Genomic DNA, 19,870 nt, shown 5'->3' with positions numbered 1-19,870 from the left:
GGGGCAATGTGAGGGGGCATTATTATGTATGGGGGCCATGTGAGGGGGCATTACTATATATGGGGGCAATGTGAGGGGGCATTATTATGTATGGAGGCAATGTGAGGGGGCATTATTATGTATGGAGGCCATGTGAGGGGGCATTATTATGTATGGGGCAATGTGAGAGGGCATGATTATATATGGGGGCCATGTGAGAGGACATCATTATTTGTGGGGCCATGTGAGGGGCCATTATAATGTATGGTGGCAATGTAAGGAGGAATTATTATATATGGGGGCAATGTGAGGGGGCATTACTACATGAGGGCAATGTACACGGGCATTATAATGTATGGGGCAATGTACGGGGGCATCATATTATATGGGGGCAATATGAGGGGACATTATAATGTATGGGAGTGTTAGGGAATTCAATGGATTCCTTCATAATATGTTGTTTGATTCTGAATCAGTAGTTATAAATGACTAGGCCTAGGAGAAGAATGAATGACACAGACTCCAGCTGTATATAGACTTTTCTGAGTTTACTTATAGAAACCAAGATTCTTATAGCACACAAGAGAGAGAGGATGGCACACTGCCAAATTATACGCAGTTACAAACATATGTCCCATCTCATAAGCAGGAAAGAAGGCTTCAAACTAAATGGCCTTGAAGCTTTCCTGAAAGCTCAGCAATTGTAAACTTTAATATAAGTTTCCTGGCTATAATTACTATAAAATGTCATGATTAGTTCATAATGAAAGAAATACAGACAAGATGGCGGCTTATAGACAACATGGCTAATATAGAAGATGGATTATAAAATATAAAAAGGAGTATATAAAAACATATATAAAAATATATATATAACAAGCTCACTTCCCTCACTGGGGCAATGCAAGGGGACATTATAATGTGTGAGGGGCATTATAATGTATCAGAGCAATGTATGGGGGCATTATAATGTATCAGAGCAATGTACGGGGGGCATTATAATGTATGGGGGCAATGTACACAGGGGTGGTGTGACACCGGTGGCATGTTAGTCCTCACCTGTTTCTTTAATCAACATTGGCCAGTCAGTGTCCTATATAGAGCGCATGTGCCCCCCACCATGCTTAGATATAGATGGGGCACAAAATGCATTGGAAGATGAGGTGGAGAGCTGCTCAGGACTCAGTAATATACAGGGGTGTAGCTATAGAGGTAGCAGTCGCACCGGGGCCCTGGTGCCTAAGGGGGCCCCAAAGCGCATCTGCCCCTTAAGAGACCAGCATTATAATTGGCATATGGGGCCCTGTTGCAGATTTTGCATCAGGGCCCAGGCAAGCTACACCTCTGGTAATATATATACTATAGGTCAGTATGATTTATCATTGGTTCTTGCACAATATACATTGCCGTTCCAGGTTATATCCTTGTCTTTGCTCTACTATTTCTTGGATATATATTTGAATATATACAACAATTACAGTGGTGTTTTTTATTGTTCTACTGGCTATATTTGGTTTAACATTATCGACTTTGGGTCCTATGGCTATTTATTGTGATATGAGTTGATACTTTTGTTCTGTCACATTTTCACTTTGCCGTGTCCTGAGGCAACCTTCATATGGTTGTGATGACATGAATTGATTTATTTATAGAGTCCTCCACCATAACCGGGTGTTTTATCTTGTGCTGTGTATATATGTATTTTCTGGGTATATGTTAATAATTAAGAAAGTTCTTGTTTGTAAATTGGTTAATATTGTTAAACTGGACTAGATATGATGCTCCAGGATATATAGACATATCTTCACAAGAGTCATGGTAACCAAAATAGTCCCAGGCAGAGAGGCCTAACTAATGGAAGTTGGGAGATAAGGTGCTGCTCATTCTACTATCCATCCACAGGTATCAGAGGACCAGGGTGTGCCAACAAAACATTCCCCACACCATTATGGCACCTTTACCAGCCTCAACTGTTCACATATGACAGTAAAGGGTCATCGATCCATGCTGCTTGTGCCAAATTCTGACCCTCCTCGTGTGTGTGTGTAGTCTATGTGTGTGTGTGGAGGGGGGGATTTACTCTTGCTACAAAATTTTATACCTGGTCCTCTGCGTACATTTCATGAAGTGTTGTGTCAATGGTCCACTACAGAATGTACTTCAGGAGCAGGGACTTCAGTCCTACCCAGACTCCCTTCTCCTGGGGCAGGGCTTCTGCTGTGTCCGCACCCAGGGGCATAGCTAGAAACCACAGGGCCCAGATGCCAAAATTGTACTGGGCCCCCCTACCCCCTGACGACCCGCTTTCCCAATCCCCGATGACCCCTTACTCGGTCGCACAAAGACATCAGTGACTACAACACTGATGGGACACAGTCAGGAGAATACATAGTGATTTAAGTGACTTACCGGCAGGGCTGGACTGGGACCAAAAATAGGCCCGGGTATTTTGAAATAAGCAGCCCATTTTTATGGTGGGGGTCAGACTGCTGGGACCCCCACCTATCACCTCTGTTCAAGTGGCTCTCCAGCTGTTGCAAAGCTGCAACTCCCATCATGTCTGAAGAGCATCAGGAATTAAGGAAGTTGCTGTTTTGCAACAGCTGGAGAGCCACAAAATGGGGTACATCATCACCCATCATCACTGCGGAACTTACAAGTGACTCCAGCTTATGGGACAGTCAGGAGAACACACAATGATATCACTGACCTGAGTGATGTCTTCTCTGTTGTCTTTCCTTTCCTTCTTTATCTGGTCCAGATGCCAGGACTTCTTCCAGCTCCATCTTCTCTGCAGAGTCTGATGCCCAGACATCATTGGTTCCTTAATTTGTCAGCAGATCCAAATCCTCTGTATAAAGACAATTATTCATTATAACACATTATAATTCTGCCAAATACTGTACCACCTGAATATAATACCACCACGCACTGTACCCTCTAAATATATTAGTGCAACACAGTGTACCCCCTGAATATAATACTGCCTACCACTGTACCCTCTAAATATATTATTGTAACACACTGTACCTTTTTATTTTTTTCACCACCAATTCTACTTCTACTTTGCAGTGACATTAGTATTTTACAAAATTATGTACGGTGAAATGTAAAAAACAATTCAGTGTGCAACAAAACTGAAGAAAAATGCAATTTTATAACTTTTGTGGGCTTTCGTTTCTACGCAGTGCATTTTTCTGTAAAAATGAAACCTTAATTTTATATTGTAGGTCCATTGATTTTGTCTTACCTCTAGAAAAAAATCATAACTACATGCACAAAAATGTATACGTTTAAAATGGTCATTTCTGACCCCTATACCTTTTTTATTTTTCCGCGTATGGGGCAGTATGAGGGCACATTTTTTCTGCTGATATCTGAAGTTTATGTCGATGCAATTTTTGTTTTGATTGGACTTTTGATAGCTTTTTATTCCTTTTTTTGTGCTATAAAAAGTGACCAAAAATATGCTATTTTGGACTTTGGAATTTTTTTGCAAGTATGGCATTGACTATGCGCTTTAATTAATGATATATTTTTATAGTTCAGACATTTCCGCACGCGGCAATATTACATATGTTTTTTTTTTATTCACAGAGTGTTTTTTTTTTTGTTTTTTTTAAAGGGAAAAGGAGGGTTGATTCTTACTTTTATTAGGGAAGGGGTTAATTCATCATTAGTAACTTTTTTCCCACTTTTTTTTGCTATTGTGGTAGTCCTTGGGGGGTGTATGGTAGTGGTGGTATGGTATCGGTATATGAGGGGTTAATGTTAACCCTATAGTTCGTGACGCCAGGCTGAGGGCTGTTATGCTAAGGCTATGCTCCGGCCTATCGCCGCCCTTCCCAGTAACGATAGGTGCATGACTGATGGTCCACAAGGAGATTGAACTTGAACAACTTTACTTAAGTGCTTGCGATACATCCAAGGCACAGTAACAGTCTCGTACAAACAGTCCTTATGTTGCTTAGTGACTGACAGTTGCTGCGGACCTTGAGCTATTTATACAGTTGTGTGAATTTAGGGTAGATATTTGCAGATCCGTCCGGATTTAGGGGTATTATTAGGTCCAGTGATGCTGCAGAGTGTCTGGGAATTGATACACTCTATATTTTGAATGATCCGGCCGTTGCCGCAAGGCTCGGGCCTAACTCACTGCGTTAGCTGCGGTACAGGTCCTTCTCGTTTGACAGCCCAGGAACAAGAGAGCGAGAAGATGGCCACCGCTCCCTTATATGGGCAGGGGGCGGGGAGAATCCGATTGGTCCGAACATCTGTCATTCACCATTACAGAGAGTAATGGGATTGCTTACGTCACAGGGCCTGCAAAGGTCCTTAAGCAGAATACCATAGAGTTTACCTAGTCACGTGACCCGCAGGTCCTGCAACGCTATGGAACAGGAAATTAACCATTTATTTACATATGTATTACCCTATTTACATTAACCTTAAATAAATTACTGGTCTATGAGTTGGAATAGAGGCGACAAGGGGTAACTACATCACAGGGATCCCTATGTCCTAGGGACTCTGGCTATGGGGACCCACAGATACATAGGTACCGTATAGGATGCGGTACCGGGACACAACACTATGTTCTCGCCCCCTCATAGAACTACATGCAGATGATCAGTGTTATCAGGGCTTGACTTCTCCTGTATGGATCGCTGATCGAACACCGAGGAAGCAGGTAGGGGACCTTCCTTCGGGGTCCTAGCTGATCGGGACACTGCGGTTTCACCGCAATGTCCACGATTAGCCCGACTGAGTTGCCAGGATGCAATTTTTTCAACTTTAGACGCATCTAAAGGGTTAATAGCGCATGGCACAACGATTGGTGCCGCACACTATTAGCCCAGGGTCCTGGCTTTCATATAGACCGGGACCGGGCGCAGGGCGTACAGGTACGCCCTGCATCCTTAAGAGGTTAAGACCTGTTGTCATGGGATTGTAACCAGTCAAGTCAGTCCAAATCAATCTGTCTCAAGTCAGCGTGGCCGTACATCAAATTGTCCAAATCCACTATAAGTCCCAGCAAGCCCTGTAGTCTCTGAAGTCACTGGTCACCTCTTTGGGCCTAGCCAAGCTGTGTTGACTCTTACACCTGTATGACCCAGTAGAGCTGCCGTTGTTCCGTAACTTGGCGTCGGAGTCATTATTTGTCTCCGTGCCTAGCCCAGGATTCAGCGGCCTAACTTCGGGTGGTGAAGTGGTTAAACCATGCCCTAGTGTCACGAACACAAGATGTTAATGCCATCTTCCCCTAGGGTAATTCCATCTGCCCTCAACACACCCTCACCACAACTTTAGGCGTCCTATGAACAGGATATGGGTGTGTGCCTTATGCCTAAAGTAACCCCCTCAGTCTGAACTGTGTCCAGATTTGCAGAGTAAAATTCGCACGCAGATGTGCAGAAAAATTGTGCCAGAAAGTGGACTTTTTCAGTGAAAAGTGTTTAATCCGAGGTGCTTGTAAATTAGAAGGGGAGGGGAAGAAAAGACTATTATCTGCCATTGTAAACTGTATAGAGTCTGTACCGGAAAGAGTTAATCTGGTCTGGTGTTTCCGGCACGCATGAGCGATCACAGCTCCACCCACGTCAGTCCACCGCAGTGACGCCTCTTCACTCAAGCGAGGAGGAACCAAAGAGCTATCCTGTGTAGCACAGGGGAAGATTTTGCTGACCGGACCTAGACAGGAAGTTCCGCTGGTGCAGCCACCATGGAGGTTCCGGCTGGTGCACCGCAGTCAACCGCAAAGCCACCCTGCATCGTAGGCTCCACAACCACCACCGATCGTCAGTATCAAGTCTCCGGTGCCTGAATCTGCCATTACTGTAATGTTACTGTACGCAAGTCTGGTCGCAAGACTGTTCATCACAGGGTACCTGCAAAATAGAGGGGGAGTGTCCAATGTATTACCCCCATCAGTCAAACCGGAGCTCCTGCAGCACTTCATCAGTTCTTTTAAAGGGGAGCGCACCTTATTATTCTTAAAGCGACAGCGCACTCAAAAAGCAAAGGGATGTCTGAACTCAGCACCACAGATCAACCGGGCGCCAGTGCCCCTTCATCTGCAGCAGCAAGGTCTTCACCTGCTCCAGTAGCCAGGGTCCTGTCCCCCTTGCCTCCTGTCAACATCAACAGACCTTGAGAGCGTATGCTGTAGTTTTACAGAATGCCCTATAAACTGTCCAAAAATTAGATGGTATAACTCCTGAACAGGGCAACAAGGTGTTAATGGACAGGTTCATTGAGGGAGCCCATAACAAGTGGGACATGGCCCAATTAATAAAGTTAGCGGCCCAAACCCCCAACATGTCATTCCCTGCTTTTAAAAGACTGGCTACCAAGTGATTGAGTCCGGGACTGAGTTAGAGGAAGTTGGTACTCCCCTTGCACCTGTTCAAGAGCCACTAAGGGCGGTAGCCAGGCCTATACCATCACCTTCCCCGGTCCCCACCCCAGTGCAACCCACTTTGCCAGTCACCGCAGCCTTAGATCTACAGAGCGTTAAGCAGGACATTGAGCAATTGACCAAGGTTGTTAAGGAGCTTGCCACCCGGCCTGTCCACCTGACCGTAAACCACTGTTACCTAGGATACTGGGAGCCAACTATTCAGTTGGGAAAGCATGTACTTACCAGACAGGGAGCGATTGTAACTAATGTGACAGATAAGAGGTCTGCTGAGTTAATATTGGGGATGAATATTATGAAAAACTGTTTCACTGAGATATTAGATGCTTTGTATGCCTCTCTTTCCCATATGTCCCCTTCAGACCAGCGGGCTAAGCAGCACCACTTTAAAGTTTTACAGGCGGAGCAGAAGTTTGCCAACAAGCAAGGTGAAATCTGTAGAGTACGAGTTCAAGACATCAGGTCGGTGACCTTGCGACCCAACACGGAGACCATGATCTGGTGTTGTGCATGTCCCGGAGTCAAGAATAGGGACTATCAGGCCCTGCTGGAACGTATGCAGTCAGAAGACCATCCTCCTGTCCGAGCTGCAAGAAGTCTCATTACTGTCACCAATGAGAGGGTCCCGGTGTGGTTAGTAAACCTGTCTGATTCTGCTACTGTCCTACTCAAATACACTCCACTCCAGTGGCTCAATTGTGCCTCTTAGAGCCAAAGGACAATATGACAGAATGTCTGGTGGCCCGACAGTGTACAGCTCAAGTTTCTGATGGATCCTGTGCTAAACCCCTGGTGGGCACAGCTCCAGGTCGGAGACGATACTACTCCAAGAGACCAGGTCCATGGAGTCATCAATGTCACTAAAAGATATGAAGCTTTCAGCAAGCACCCCACCGACGTCGATGATCCAACATCGGATTCTCACAGGTGACAGCCCGTCTATCAAGGAGACACACCGCCCAGTCGTGCCAGGCATATACCAGACTGTCAAGAAGATGCTGACCGACATGAAAGAGGCGGTCATACAAGAAAGTCAGAGTCGGGGCGGCATCACTTGTCCTGGTCAAAAAGAAAGACAGAACCATCCGCTTCTGTGTCGACTACAGGAAGTTGAACAATGTCACACATAAGGATGCTTATCCTCTGCCAAGGATTGAGGAATCGCTTACGGCCCTCAGGACTGCTGCTTACTTCTCCATATTGGATACTAGCAAGTGTTCATGGCTGTGGAGGATCAAGAGAAGACCGCCTTCGTGACACCCATGGGGTTGTTCGAGTTTAAAAGTATGCTGTTCGGGCTATGTAATGCCCCTGCTACGTTCCAGCGTCTGATGGAAAGGTGCCTGGGTCATTTGAATTTCCAAAGTGTCTTGTTGTACCTGGACGATGTCATGGTGTATTCTAAGTCTTACCAGGAGCACCTCAGTTATGTGTCAGATGTCTTTCAAGTCTTGATCAAGCATGGGTTGAAGATCAAACCATCCAAGTGTCACTTACTCAAACCTCAGGTCCATAACTTGGGTCATGTTGTCAGCGCAGAGGGAGTCCAGCCAAATCCTGAAAAGGTGGATGATGTCAAGAACTGACCTACCCCACACATGGTGAAAGATGTCAGGAGCTTCCTGGGATTCGCCGGCTACTACCGCCGCTTCATCCCACACTTTGCCCAAATTGCAGAACCCCTCACAGCTCTCCTATGGGGTAGGGCAAAGGAGAATTACAATGGAAGACTACCTATTGAATGGCCAAAGAGCAAGAGAAAGCGTTCCGAGCTCTTAAGCGTATGCTAACAGAACCGCCCACCTTGTCGTATCCAGACTACAGTCAGCTGTTCTGGCTATATATCGATGCCAGTTTTGAAGGTCTGGGAGCTGTTCTCTACCAAGTTCAGGAAGGACAAGGGAGTAAGGATTGCCTACACCAGTCATAACCTGCGAGGAGCAGAGAAGAACAATGCCAGTTACAGCTCATTCAAGTTGGAGCCTCTCTCCCTGGTATGGGCCGTGACAGAAAAATTCAAGGATTATTTGGCTGCCACGCCATTTACTGTCTACACAAATAATAACCTATTGGCCCACCTCAACATTGCCAAGTTGTGTGCCATCGAACAACGATGGGCTTTAAGATTAGCTAATTACAGCTTCACCATCAAGTAAAGGAGTCAAACGTCAATGCCGATGTACTGTCTCAGATGACCCACGGCGAAGAACCACCTGTCGAGGACGTGTGAGAAGACATGGAGATGCCCCCATTTTATCAACGGTTTGTGAACCATTATGTTGTGACCACCCTCATGGATGGTGAACCCAGGTCTGAAATGGTTAAAGAAGACCTATATACCTGCATGACTCTCCAAGATGAAAGTCGAGTTATGGGGGAACTGTACGACTACCTTCTGCCGAAAAAGGTACCAACCCGTCTACGCCGGGCCCAGTGTGACTACGAGTTGAAATGTCTGTGGTGACAGAGGAAGTGACTGTTTGTGCACAAAGGACTGTTGTACCAAAATTCTTTGGATCCAGTCTCTGGTGATTGACTTCATCAAATTCTGGTTCCCCGAAGAGATTCAGCGATGGTCCTCAACACATATCATGACCAGTCGGGACACTACGGAGTCCACAAGACCGAAGCTACTGTCAGGCGAAGATTCTATTGGATCGGAATGCGGAGTGACATTGAGAAATGGTGCAGTGAATGTGCTTTCTGTAACATCACTAAGAATGTGCGCAAGGACGGAAGAGCATACCTCCATTCCATCCAGAGTGACAGACCCAACCAGTTGGTCGCGCTAGACCATATTAAATTGTCCCCTACCCGGTCTGGGTATACCTATGCTCTCACCATGGTGGATCATTACTCTAAATGGGTTGTCGTTGTACCCGTCAAAGATCTCACAGCCAAGAAAGTGGCCCAGATGTTTTATTCCAAATAGATGCAGACCCTGGGGTATCTGGAGTCTGTCTCAACTGACCATGGAACGGCCTTCGAGGCCCAAGTCTTCCAAGAACTATGTCAATTCCATGACTGCAAGAAGCTCCGGACCACTGCTTATCAGGGGAACGGGCTCTGTGAACGTATCAACCAAGTCTTCATCCATATGCTGCGAGAAGCCTCTGTGTCCAGGCAAGAAAAATGGCCCCGGTTACTTCCTGAGTTGTTGAAAATTTACAACAATACAGTTCACTGCTCCACTGGATACACCACCTTCTCCTTGATGATGGAACGACATGGGCAGCTGCCGAAAGAACGGACATTTGGGTTGCAGGCCCCGATCAACAATTCTCCACAGGTGTCCCTGGAGTGGGTTTCTGACCATCAGAGAAGGATTCAAGAGGCCAAGGAGATTGATCAACAAAGACAACAAGAAGACTACAACCGCCATGACTCCGCCAAACCCCTCCAGGTGGGTGATAAAGTCTGGCTACTGAAGTTTCCGAGGACTAACAAATCACATTCCATCTGGGAGACAGAACCCTATACGGTGATGGCTAAACCCTATCCCGAGTCCGATGTGTACGAAGTTCAGAAGCCTGGGTATGAGCCACAGGTGATCCACTGAAATCGCATTAAGATTTATCTTAAAGAAGATTTACCTGTGCTCCCAGCACCGCCTCCTCCAGATGTCAGACCGGCAAGGGGATCCACCCATCCATGGATTTCCCTATGTTCTCGACACGTCAGCCAGCATTCTTCTGTCTGCCTCTGACCCACGGACTAACCCAACAATCATTAGTCAACAAGCCAGTCCCTGCCCTGCCTCCATTGGCTCCGGTGTATACGCCTGTCTCCAGAGTGCCAACAATGTCTCCGATATCTCCAATGTCTCCAGTACAAATGGCAGCAATCTGGAGTCCAGTGAGTTCTGAACCAATTCCAGCTCCTGAGTTCATTGAAGAAGATCCGTGTCAGGAACCGGACTGGTATGCGGGTAGTGGATCCCCTGTGTCAGTGAGGCGATGACGTGGGCCGTACCAGAGGACCGATTCTAAGAAGTTACTGGTTTTCACCAGAGCCCGCCACAAGGCAGGATGGACTTGCTGCGGCGGTTACTCCCAGGTCGTATCCCCTGATAGCGACTCGACCTCACTGACAGCTGAGATAGGCGTGGTACACAAGGACAAGGCGAAGGCAAGGTCGGACGTAGCAAGAGGTCAAGGCAGGCGGCAAAGGTTCGTAGTCAGGGGCAATGGAAAAGGGTCTGGATACACAGGCTAGGGACACACACAAAACGCTTTCTCAGGGCACTAGGGCAACAAGATCCAGCAAGGACAGGAAGGGGAACTGGGTTTATATATGTTTTGGACTGATTGGGCCAGGCACCAATTAATAGTGCACTGGCCCTTTAAATCTCAGCAAGTTGGCGCTAAGGAGCGGGGCCGCGCGCGCCGGGAGGAAGCAGCAGCGGGAGGATGGTCAGTGACTTGGGATGCGATCCGTGAGTGGGGACGTCCCGCCACACGGATCGCATCCCCGCCGCTGACAGGGGGACAGCGCACTCGGTCAGGAGCAGTGACCAGAGCGCTGTTAGAGGGAGGACGCCGCGAGCGCTCCGGGGAAGCAGTGGGACCCGGAGCGCTCGGCGTTACAGTACCCCCCCTCCCCTTCTTTTTGGAACCCATAAATTTTGGAATTAGCTCCTTGTCAAGAATATTGGCCTCGGGTTCCCAAGACCTCTCTTCGGGGCCACAATTCTCCCAATCAATAAGATAATTTTTTTTACCTCAGACAAACTTGGAGGCGAGAATCTCTTTCACGGAGAAGACATCAGAGGACCCAGTGACAGGAGCAGAAACGGTGACCTTGGGGGAATAGCGGTTAAGTATGAGAGATTTGAGAAGGGAGACATGAAAAGAGTTAGGAATACGAAGAGACGGAGGAAGATGGAGCTTGTAGGAGACAGAATTGATTTGGTTTTTGATTTTAAATGGCCCGAGGTAACGAGGACCCAGCTTGTAGCTAGGGACACGAAACCGTATGTATTTGGCAGAGAGCCACACTTTGTCACCAGGGGCAAAGACAGGAGGAGTTCTTCTCTTTTTATCCGCATGTCTCTTCATGCAAGAAGAGGCCAGTAAGAGCGACTTTTGAGTCTCCTTCCAGATAGAGGAGAAGTCCTGGGTTAATTCATCCACAGCAGAAACTCAAGATGAAGTCGGAATGGGGAGGGGGGGGGGCAGCGGCTGTCGGCCGTACTCCTCAAAAATAGAGATTTGGAGGAAGACTCAGAATTTTTGAAATTGTACCAGAATTCAGCCAAGGACAGAAGGTCGACCCAATCATCTTGACGGGAGGAGACAAAATGTTGCAAGTAGTCACCAAGAATCTGGTTCACTCTTTCCACTTGTCCATTGGATTGGGGGTGATAGGAGGAAGAGAAATTCAATTTGATCTTTAATTGATTGCAGAGTGCTCTCCAAAATTTTGAAACAAATTGAATGCCTCTATCCGAGCCGATATGCGTGGGAAGCCTGTGAAGATGAAAAATCTGCAGAAAAATGCTCGTACGAAATCGGTCACATCTTTTTCCAGGGAGGACCACCAATAGTGTCTGGCAATCAACTGTATAGATTTTTTTATTCCAGCCAGATGGGAGGAATGACCCCATTTGAGAGTCCGGAGGCGAAGAGGAGGAGGAACATAAGTTTTTCCTGGAGGAATTGGCACCAGAGAAGCAGGAGCAGAAGAGATCAGACACTCAGGAGGTATGATGTGCTGAGGAAGAGTCTCGGCTTCTGACGCATCGGAGGAACGTGATAGAGCATCAGCCCTGACATTCTTGTCTGCAGGACGAAAATGGATTTGAAAATTGAAGCGGGCAAAAAACAGTGACCATCTGGCCTGGCGAGGATTTAACCGCTGGGCGGAGTGGAGATAAGACAGGTTTTTATGGTCCGTGTAAATGGTGATGGGGTGAAGGCATCCCTCCAGGAGGTGTCTCCATTCCTCAAGTGCCAACTTGATTGCCAACAGTTCACGGTCTCCTATAGAATAGTTTTTTTCAGGAGGAGAAAAAGTTTTGGAGAAGAAACCGCAAGTGACGTTTTCTCCCTTAGCGTTTTTTTGGAGAAGGACAGCTCCAGCTCCCACTGAGGAGGCGTCAACCTCAAGGAAGAAAGGCTTCAGAGGATCTGGCCTGGACAAGACTGGTGCAGAGGCGAAGGCGGCCTTAAGGCGAGTAAAAGCTTCATCCGCTTGGGGAGGCCAGGACCTCGGATTCGCGTTTTTCTTTGTCAGTGCCACAATAGGAGCAACGATGGTGGAGAAGAGGGGAATAAACTGACGATAGTAGTTGGCGAATCCGAGGAAGCGCTGGATAGCACGGAGTCCAGAGGGGCGTGGCGAATCCAAGACCGTGGAGAGCTTGTCTGGATCCATTTGAAGACCTTGTTCAGAGACCAGGTATCCCAGGAAAGGAAGACAGCTGCGCTCAAAAATGCATTTTTCAAATTTGGCGTAAAGATGATTTACACGAAGGCGCTGGTGCCCTTGACGGACATGGAGCCGGTGTTCCTCTAGGTTGGAGGAAAAAATTAGGATGTCGTCTAAATAGACAACAACGCAGGTATACAGTAAGTCCCGAAAAATGTAATTGACAAAATCTTGAAATACTGCAGGGGCGTTGCAAAGTCCAAATGGCATGACGAGATACTCGAAGTGGCCATCTCTGGTGTTAAAAGTGGTTTTCCACTCATCTCCTTCTCGAATTCTGATGAGGTTATAAGCGCCCCTGAGGTCGAGTTTAGTGAAAATTTTTGCTCCATGCAGATGGTCAAAGAGTTCCAAGATGAGAGGCAGAGGGTAGCGTTTTTTTACTGTGATTTTATTGAGACCACGATAGTCTATGCAGGGGCGTAGCGAACCGTCCTTCTTAGCAACGAAGAAGAACCCCGCTCCGGCTGGAGAAGAAGACTTCCTGATGAAACCTCTCTTTAGATTCTCTTGTATGTATTCAGTCATGGCCTTAGTTTCTGGAGCGGAGAGAGGATAAATTCTGCCACGGGGCGGTGTGGTCCAGGGAGCAAGTCAAAAGGGCAGTCGTAGGGTCTATGTGGTGGTAAGACCTCGGCCTGCTTTTTACAGAAGACGTCAGAAAAGTCCTGATAGACCTTTGGAAGGCCAGGCAAAGGAGTAGCGACGGAGACTTGACTGTTGGTACAGACTTGAGGCAACGTTTGTGGCAGGAAGAGACCCAGGATTTAATGTCCCCAGTGGTCCAGTCGAGGGTAGGAGTGTGACGCTGGAGCCAGGGCAGGCCAAGAAGGATGTCAGAGGTACAATTAGGCAAAACAAAAAATTTGAATTTTTCTTGATGGAGAACACCAACGGTCATGAGCAAAGGTTCAGTGCGGTAAAGCACGGTGCAGGCCAGATTTTCTCCGTTTACAGAAGAAATGAAGAAGGGTTTGATGAGACGGGTAACAGGAATGTTGAATCTGTTGATAAATGAGGCTTCAATAAAGTTTCCTGCAGAACCTGAGTCCAGGAAGGCCACCGCAGAGAAGGAGGGATTAGCGGATGGAGAAATCCGCACTGGAATAGTCAGGCATGGAGAGGATGAATTCACCCCTAGTAACGCCTCTCCCACGTTAACTAGTTGCGTGCGTTTCCCTGATGCGGAGGGCGAATAGGGCAGTCCTTAAGGAAATGTTCAGTACTAGCGCAGTACAGGCACAAATTTCCATTTCTGCGGCGAGTCCTCTCTTCTTAGGTCAGGCGAGACCGATCCACTTGCATAGCCTCCTCGGCGGGAGGCACAGGAGTAGGTTGCAAAGGACTCTGGAAGAGAGGTGCCAAGCGAGAAAACCGCCTGGTGTAAACAAGATCTTTTTCTTGGCGGAGCTCCTGGTGTCTTTCCGAGAAACGCATATCTATGCGGGTGGCCAACTGGATAAGTTCAGGCAAGGTAGCGGGAATTTCTCTTGCGGCCAGAGCATCTTTGATGTGGCTGGATAAACCTTTCTTGAAGGTCGCGCAGAGGGCCTCATTGTTCCAAGCTAGCTCAGAGGCGAGGGTGCGGAACTGGATGGCGTATTTTCCCACTAAAGAGCTCCCTTGGACGAGATTCAGAAGAGCCGTCTCGGCAGAGGAGGCCCGGGCTGGCTCCTAGAAGACACTGCATACTTTGGAGAAGAAGGACTGGATGGAAGCAGTGGCAGGATCGTTGCGGTCCCAAAGCGGTGTGGCCCAGGACAAGGCCTTTCCAGATAGTAAACTGACCACGAAAGCCGCCTTAGACCGTTCTGTGGGGAACTGGTCCGACATCATCTCAAGGTGCAGGGAACATTGGGACAGGAATCTCCGGCACATCTTAGAGTCCCCATCAAATTTCTCAGGAAGAGACAAACGGACTCTAGAGGAAGTAGCGGCAGCTCAGAGTGGAGGAGATGCTGGAGCTGGCGGAGGAGATGGTAGACGCTGTGGAGGCAGAAGCTGCTGGAGCATGGTGGCCAACTGCGACAGCTGTTGTCCTTGTTGGGCGATCTGCTGAGACCGCCGGGCAACCACGGTAGTGAGGTCAGCAAGACTTGGCAGCGGCACCTCAGCGGGATCCAGGGCTGGATCTACTGTCTGAGAGAGACAGGTGGCCAAAGAAAGCAAAACTAATCCTAAATATTTTTCTAGATATATAAATGCAAAAAAACCAAGGACAGAGCATGTAGGACCCCTTAATAATGATAATGGGGAGGTTGTCACAGGCGATAAAGAAAAAGCGGAGCTACTGAATGGGTTCTTTAGTTCTGTATATACTAAGGAAGAAGGAGCTGACATTGGCCAGGTCAGTGCTGGTAACACATCATGTAATGTACTGAACTGGCTTAATGTAGAGATGGTACAAGGTAAGTTAAGTAATATAAATGTAAGCAAATCTCCAGGGCCAGATGGATTGCACACAAGAGTTCTTAGAGAGGTATGTTCAGTAATATCTGTACCCCTGTTCATGATATTTAGAGATTCACTGGTGTCTGGTATAGTGCCAAGGGACTGGCGCATGGCGAATGTGGTGCCAATCTTCAAAAAGGGCTCTAGGTCTTCCCCAGGAAACTATAGACCGGTAAGTTTAACGTGCATTGTGGGTAAATTGTTTGAAGGACTTATAAGGGATTACATACAGGAATACATAAGGGATAATTGTATTATAAGTGATAACCAGCATGGGTTTACTAAGGATAGAAGTTGTCAAACCAATCTAATTTGCTTTTATGAAGAGGTGAGTAGAAGCCTTGACAGAGGAATGGCTGTGGATATAGTCTTTCTGGATTTTGCTAAAGCATTTGATACTGTCCCTCATAGACGTCTGACAGGTAAGTTAAGGTCTTTGGGTTTGGAAATTTTAGTTTGTAACTGTCACGATGCCGGCTGGCAGGAGGTGGATCCTCTGTGCCAGAGAGGGATAGCGAGGACCGTGCTAGTGGACCGGTTCTAAGACACTACTGGTTTTCACCAGAGCCCGCCGCAAAGCGGGATGGTCTTGCTGCGGCGGTAGTGACCAGGTCGTATCCACTAGCAACGGCTCACCTCTCTGGCTGCTGATGATAGGCGCGGTACAAGGGAGTAGACAGAAGCAAGGTCGGACGTAGCAGAAGGTCGGGGGCAGGCGGCAAGGTTCGTAGTCAGGGTGATAGCAGAAGTACTGGTACACAGGTTATTAAACACACAAAACGCTTTCACTAGGCACAAGGGCAACAAGATCCGGCAAGGAAGTGCATGGGAGGAGGTTAGATATAGTCAGGGACCAGGTGGGAGCCAATTAAGCTAATTGGGCCAGGCACCAATCATTGGTGCACTGGCCCTTTAAGTCTCAGGGAGCTGGCGCGCGCGCGCCCTAGAGAGCGGAGCCGCGCGCGCCAGCACATGACAGCAGGGGACGGGAACGGGTAAGTGACCTGGGATGCGATTCGCGAGCGGGCGCGTCCCGCTGTGCGAATCGCATCCCCAACGGCCATGACAGAGCAGCGCTCCCGGTCAGCGGAACCGACCGGGGAGCTGCAGGGAGAAAGACGCCATGAGCGCTCCGGGGAGGAGCGGGGACCCGGAGCGCTAGGCGTAACAGTACCCCCCCCCTTAGGTCTCCCCTTCTCTTTGTCCGGTAACTGCCTCCCCTGGGATGAGGACACCGGGAAAGGATGGAGGGATCCCTCAACGGCAGGCAGAACCGCAGGAGTAGGAATGGGGAGAGAGGGCAGAGGGCGAGACCTGGCACGGGGCAGTGTGACACCAGGACGAGGGCCATGAGGGGACACAGAAGCTTGCCTGATGGGACTGGGAGGGGGGGAGGGGCATTTCCTGTGGCAGGCAGAGTCCTTAATGACCTTAGGGGGACCGGATACAGGAGGAACCACAGGGTCACGGCAGGGAGTACTGGGAACCGGTTGAAGGCAGTCCTTGGAACAAGAGGGACCCCAACTCTTGATCTCCCCAGTGGACCAATCCAGGGTTGGGGAATGGTGTTGAAGCCAGGGTAGTCCAAGGAGAACTTCAGAAGTGCAATTAGGAAGGACAAGAAATACAATTTCCTCGTGATGAGGTCCGATGCACATTAGGAGGGGCTCCGTGCGGTAACGCACGGTGCAATCCAACCTGGCTCCGTTGACCGCGGAAATGTGGAGTGGCTTGACAAGACGGGTCACCGGAATGCGGAATTTATTCACAAAGGACTCCCGAATAAAATTCCCAGAAGCTCCAGAGTCCAGGCAGGCCACGGCTGAGAGGGGAGAGCTGGCTGAAGTAGAAATCCGAACAGGCACCGTGAGACGTGGAGAAGCCGACTTGGCATCAAGAGACGCCACACCCACGAGAGCTGGGTGCGAGCGTGCGTTTCCCAGACGTGGAGGACGGATTGGGCAATCCACCAAAAAATGTTCAGTACTGGCACAGTACAGACAAAGATTCTCTTCCTTACGGCGATTCCTCTCTTCCAGGGTCAGGCGAGACCGATCCACTTGCATGGCCTCCTCGGCGGGAGGCCTAGGCGCAGATTGCAGTGGAGACAGTGGGAGAGGTGTCCAGAGATCTAAGTCTTTTTCCTGGCGGAGCTCTTGATGCCTCTCAGAAAAACGCATGTCAATGCGAGTGGCTAGATGAATGAGTTCATGCAGGTTAGCAGGAGTCTCTCGTGCGGCCAGAACATCTTTAATGTTGCTGGATAGGCCTTTTTTAAAGGTCGCGCAGAGAGCCTCATTATTCCAGGATAGTTCAGAAGCAAGAGTACGGAATTGTATGGCGTACTCGCCAACGGAGGAATTACCCTGGACCAGGTTCAGCAGGGCAGTCTCAGCAGAAGAGGCTCGGGCAGGTTCCTCAAAGACACTTCGAATTTCCGAGAAGAAGGAGTGTACAGAGGCAGTGACGGGGTCATCGCGGTCCCAGAGCGGTGTGGCCCATGACAGGGCTTTTCCAGACAGAAGGCTGACTACGAAAGCCACCTTAGACCTTTCAGTAGGAAACTGATCCGACATCATCTCCAAGTGCAAGGAACATTGCGAAAGAAAGCCACGGCAAAACTTAGAGTCCCCATTAAATTTGTCCGGCAAGGACAGGCGGAGGCTAGGAGCGGCCACTCGCCGCGGAAGGGGTGCAGGAGCTGGCGGAGGAGATGGTTGTTGCTGCTGTAGCTGCGACTGTACTTGCTGTAGTTGTGACTGGAGTTGCTGTGTCATGGTGGTCAAGTACGACAGCTGGTGATCTTGTTGCGCTATCTGTTGCGACTGCTGGGCGATCTGACGAGCTTGCTGGGCGACCAGCGTAGGGAGGTCAGCGACAACTGGCAGAGGAACTTCAGCGGGATCCATGGCCGGATCTACTGTCACGATGCCGGCTGGCAGGAGGTGGATCCTCTGTGCCAGAGAGGGATAGCGAGGACCGTGCTAGTGGACCGGTTCTAAGACACTACTGGTTTTCACCAGAGCCCGCCGCAAAGCGGGATGGTCTTGCTGCGGCGGTAGTGACCAGGTCGTATCCACTAGCAACGGCTCACCTCTCTGGCTGCTGATGATAGGCGCGGTACAAGGGAGTAGACAGAAGCAAGGTCGGACGTAGCAGAAGGTCGGGGGCAGGCGGCAAGGTTCGTAGTCAGGGTGATAGCAGAAGTACTGGTACACAGGTTATTAAACACACAAAACGCTTTCACTAGGCACAAGGGCAACAAGATCCGGCAAGGAAGTGCATGGGAGGAGGTTAGATATAGTCAGGGACCAGGTGGGAGCCAATTAAGCTAATTGGGCCAGGCACCAATCATTGGTGCACTGGCCCTTTAAGTCTCAGGGAGCTGGCGCGCGCGCGCCCTAGAGAGCGGAGCCGCGCGCGCCAGCACATGACAGCAGGGGACGGGAACGGGTAAGTGACCTGGGATGCGATTCGCGAGCGGGCGCGTCCCGCTGTGCGAATCGCATCCCCAACGGCCATGACAGAGCAGCGCTCCCGGTCAGCGGAACCGACCGGGGAGCTGCAGGGAGAAAGACGCCATGAGCGCTCCGGGGAGGAGCGGGGACCCGGAGCGCTAGGCGTAACAGTAACTGGATTGAACACTGGCTCATGGATCGTACCCAGAGAGTGGTGGTCAATGATTCATACTCTGATTGGTCCCCGGTAATTAGTGGTGTACCCCAAGGTTCTGTACTGGGACCGCTGTTGTTTAATTTATTTATCAATGATATAGAGGATGGCATTAACAGCTCTGTTTCTATCTTTGCAGATGACACCAAGCTTTGTAGCACGGTACAGTCTATAGAGGATGTGTATAGGTTACAAGATGATAGACTAAGTGTCTGGGCATCCACTTGGCAAATGAGGTTCAATGTGGATAAATGTAAAGTTATGCATCTGGGTACTAATAACCTGCATGCATCGTATGTCTTAGGGGGGATTAAACTGGCAGAGTCACTGGTAGAGAAGGATCTGGGTGTACTTGTAGATCACAGACTACAGAATAGCATGCAATGTCAGGCTGCTGCTTCCAAAGCCAGCAGGATATTGTCATGTATCAAAAGAGGCATGGACTCAAGGGACAGGGACATAATACTCCCCCTTTATAAAGCATTGGTACGGCCTCACCTGGAATATGCTGTTCAGTTTTGGTCACCTGTCCATAAAAGGGACACTATGGAGCTGGAAAGGGTGCAGAGACGCGCGACTAAACTAATATGGGGCATGGAACATCTTAGCTATGAGGAGCGATTAAAGGAGTTACAATTGTTTAGTCTTGAGAAGAGACATTTAAGGGGGGATATGATAAACTTATATAAGTATCTTAATGGCCCATACAAAAAATATGGAGAAAAACTGTTCCAGGTTAAACCCCCCCAAAGGACGAGGGGGCACTCCCTCCGTCTGGAGAAGAAAAGTTTAGTCTCAAGGAGCGACACGCCTTCTTTACCATGAGAACTGTGAACTTATGGAACAGTCTACCTCAGGAACTGGTCACAGCAGGAAAAATTAACAGCTTTAAAACAGGATTAGATACATTCCTGGAACAAA

This window comes from Hyla sarda, chromosome 2 (assembly GCF_029499605.1).
Source record: "Hyla sarda isolate aHylSar1 chromosome 2, aHylSar1.hap1, whole genome shotgun sequence".
In the NCBI taxonomy this organism is placed as follows: Eukaryota; Metazoa; Chordata; class Amphibia; order Anura; family Hylidae; genus Hyla; species Hyla sarda.
Note: the sequence above shows the minus strand (reverse complement) of the source record.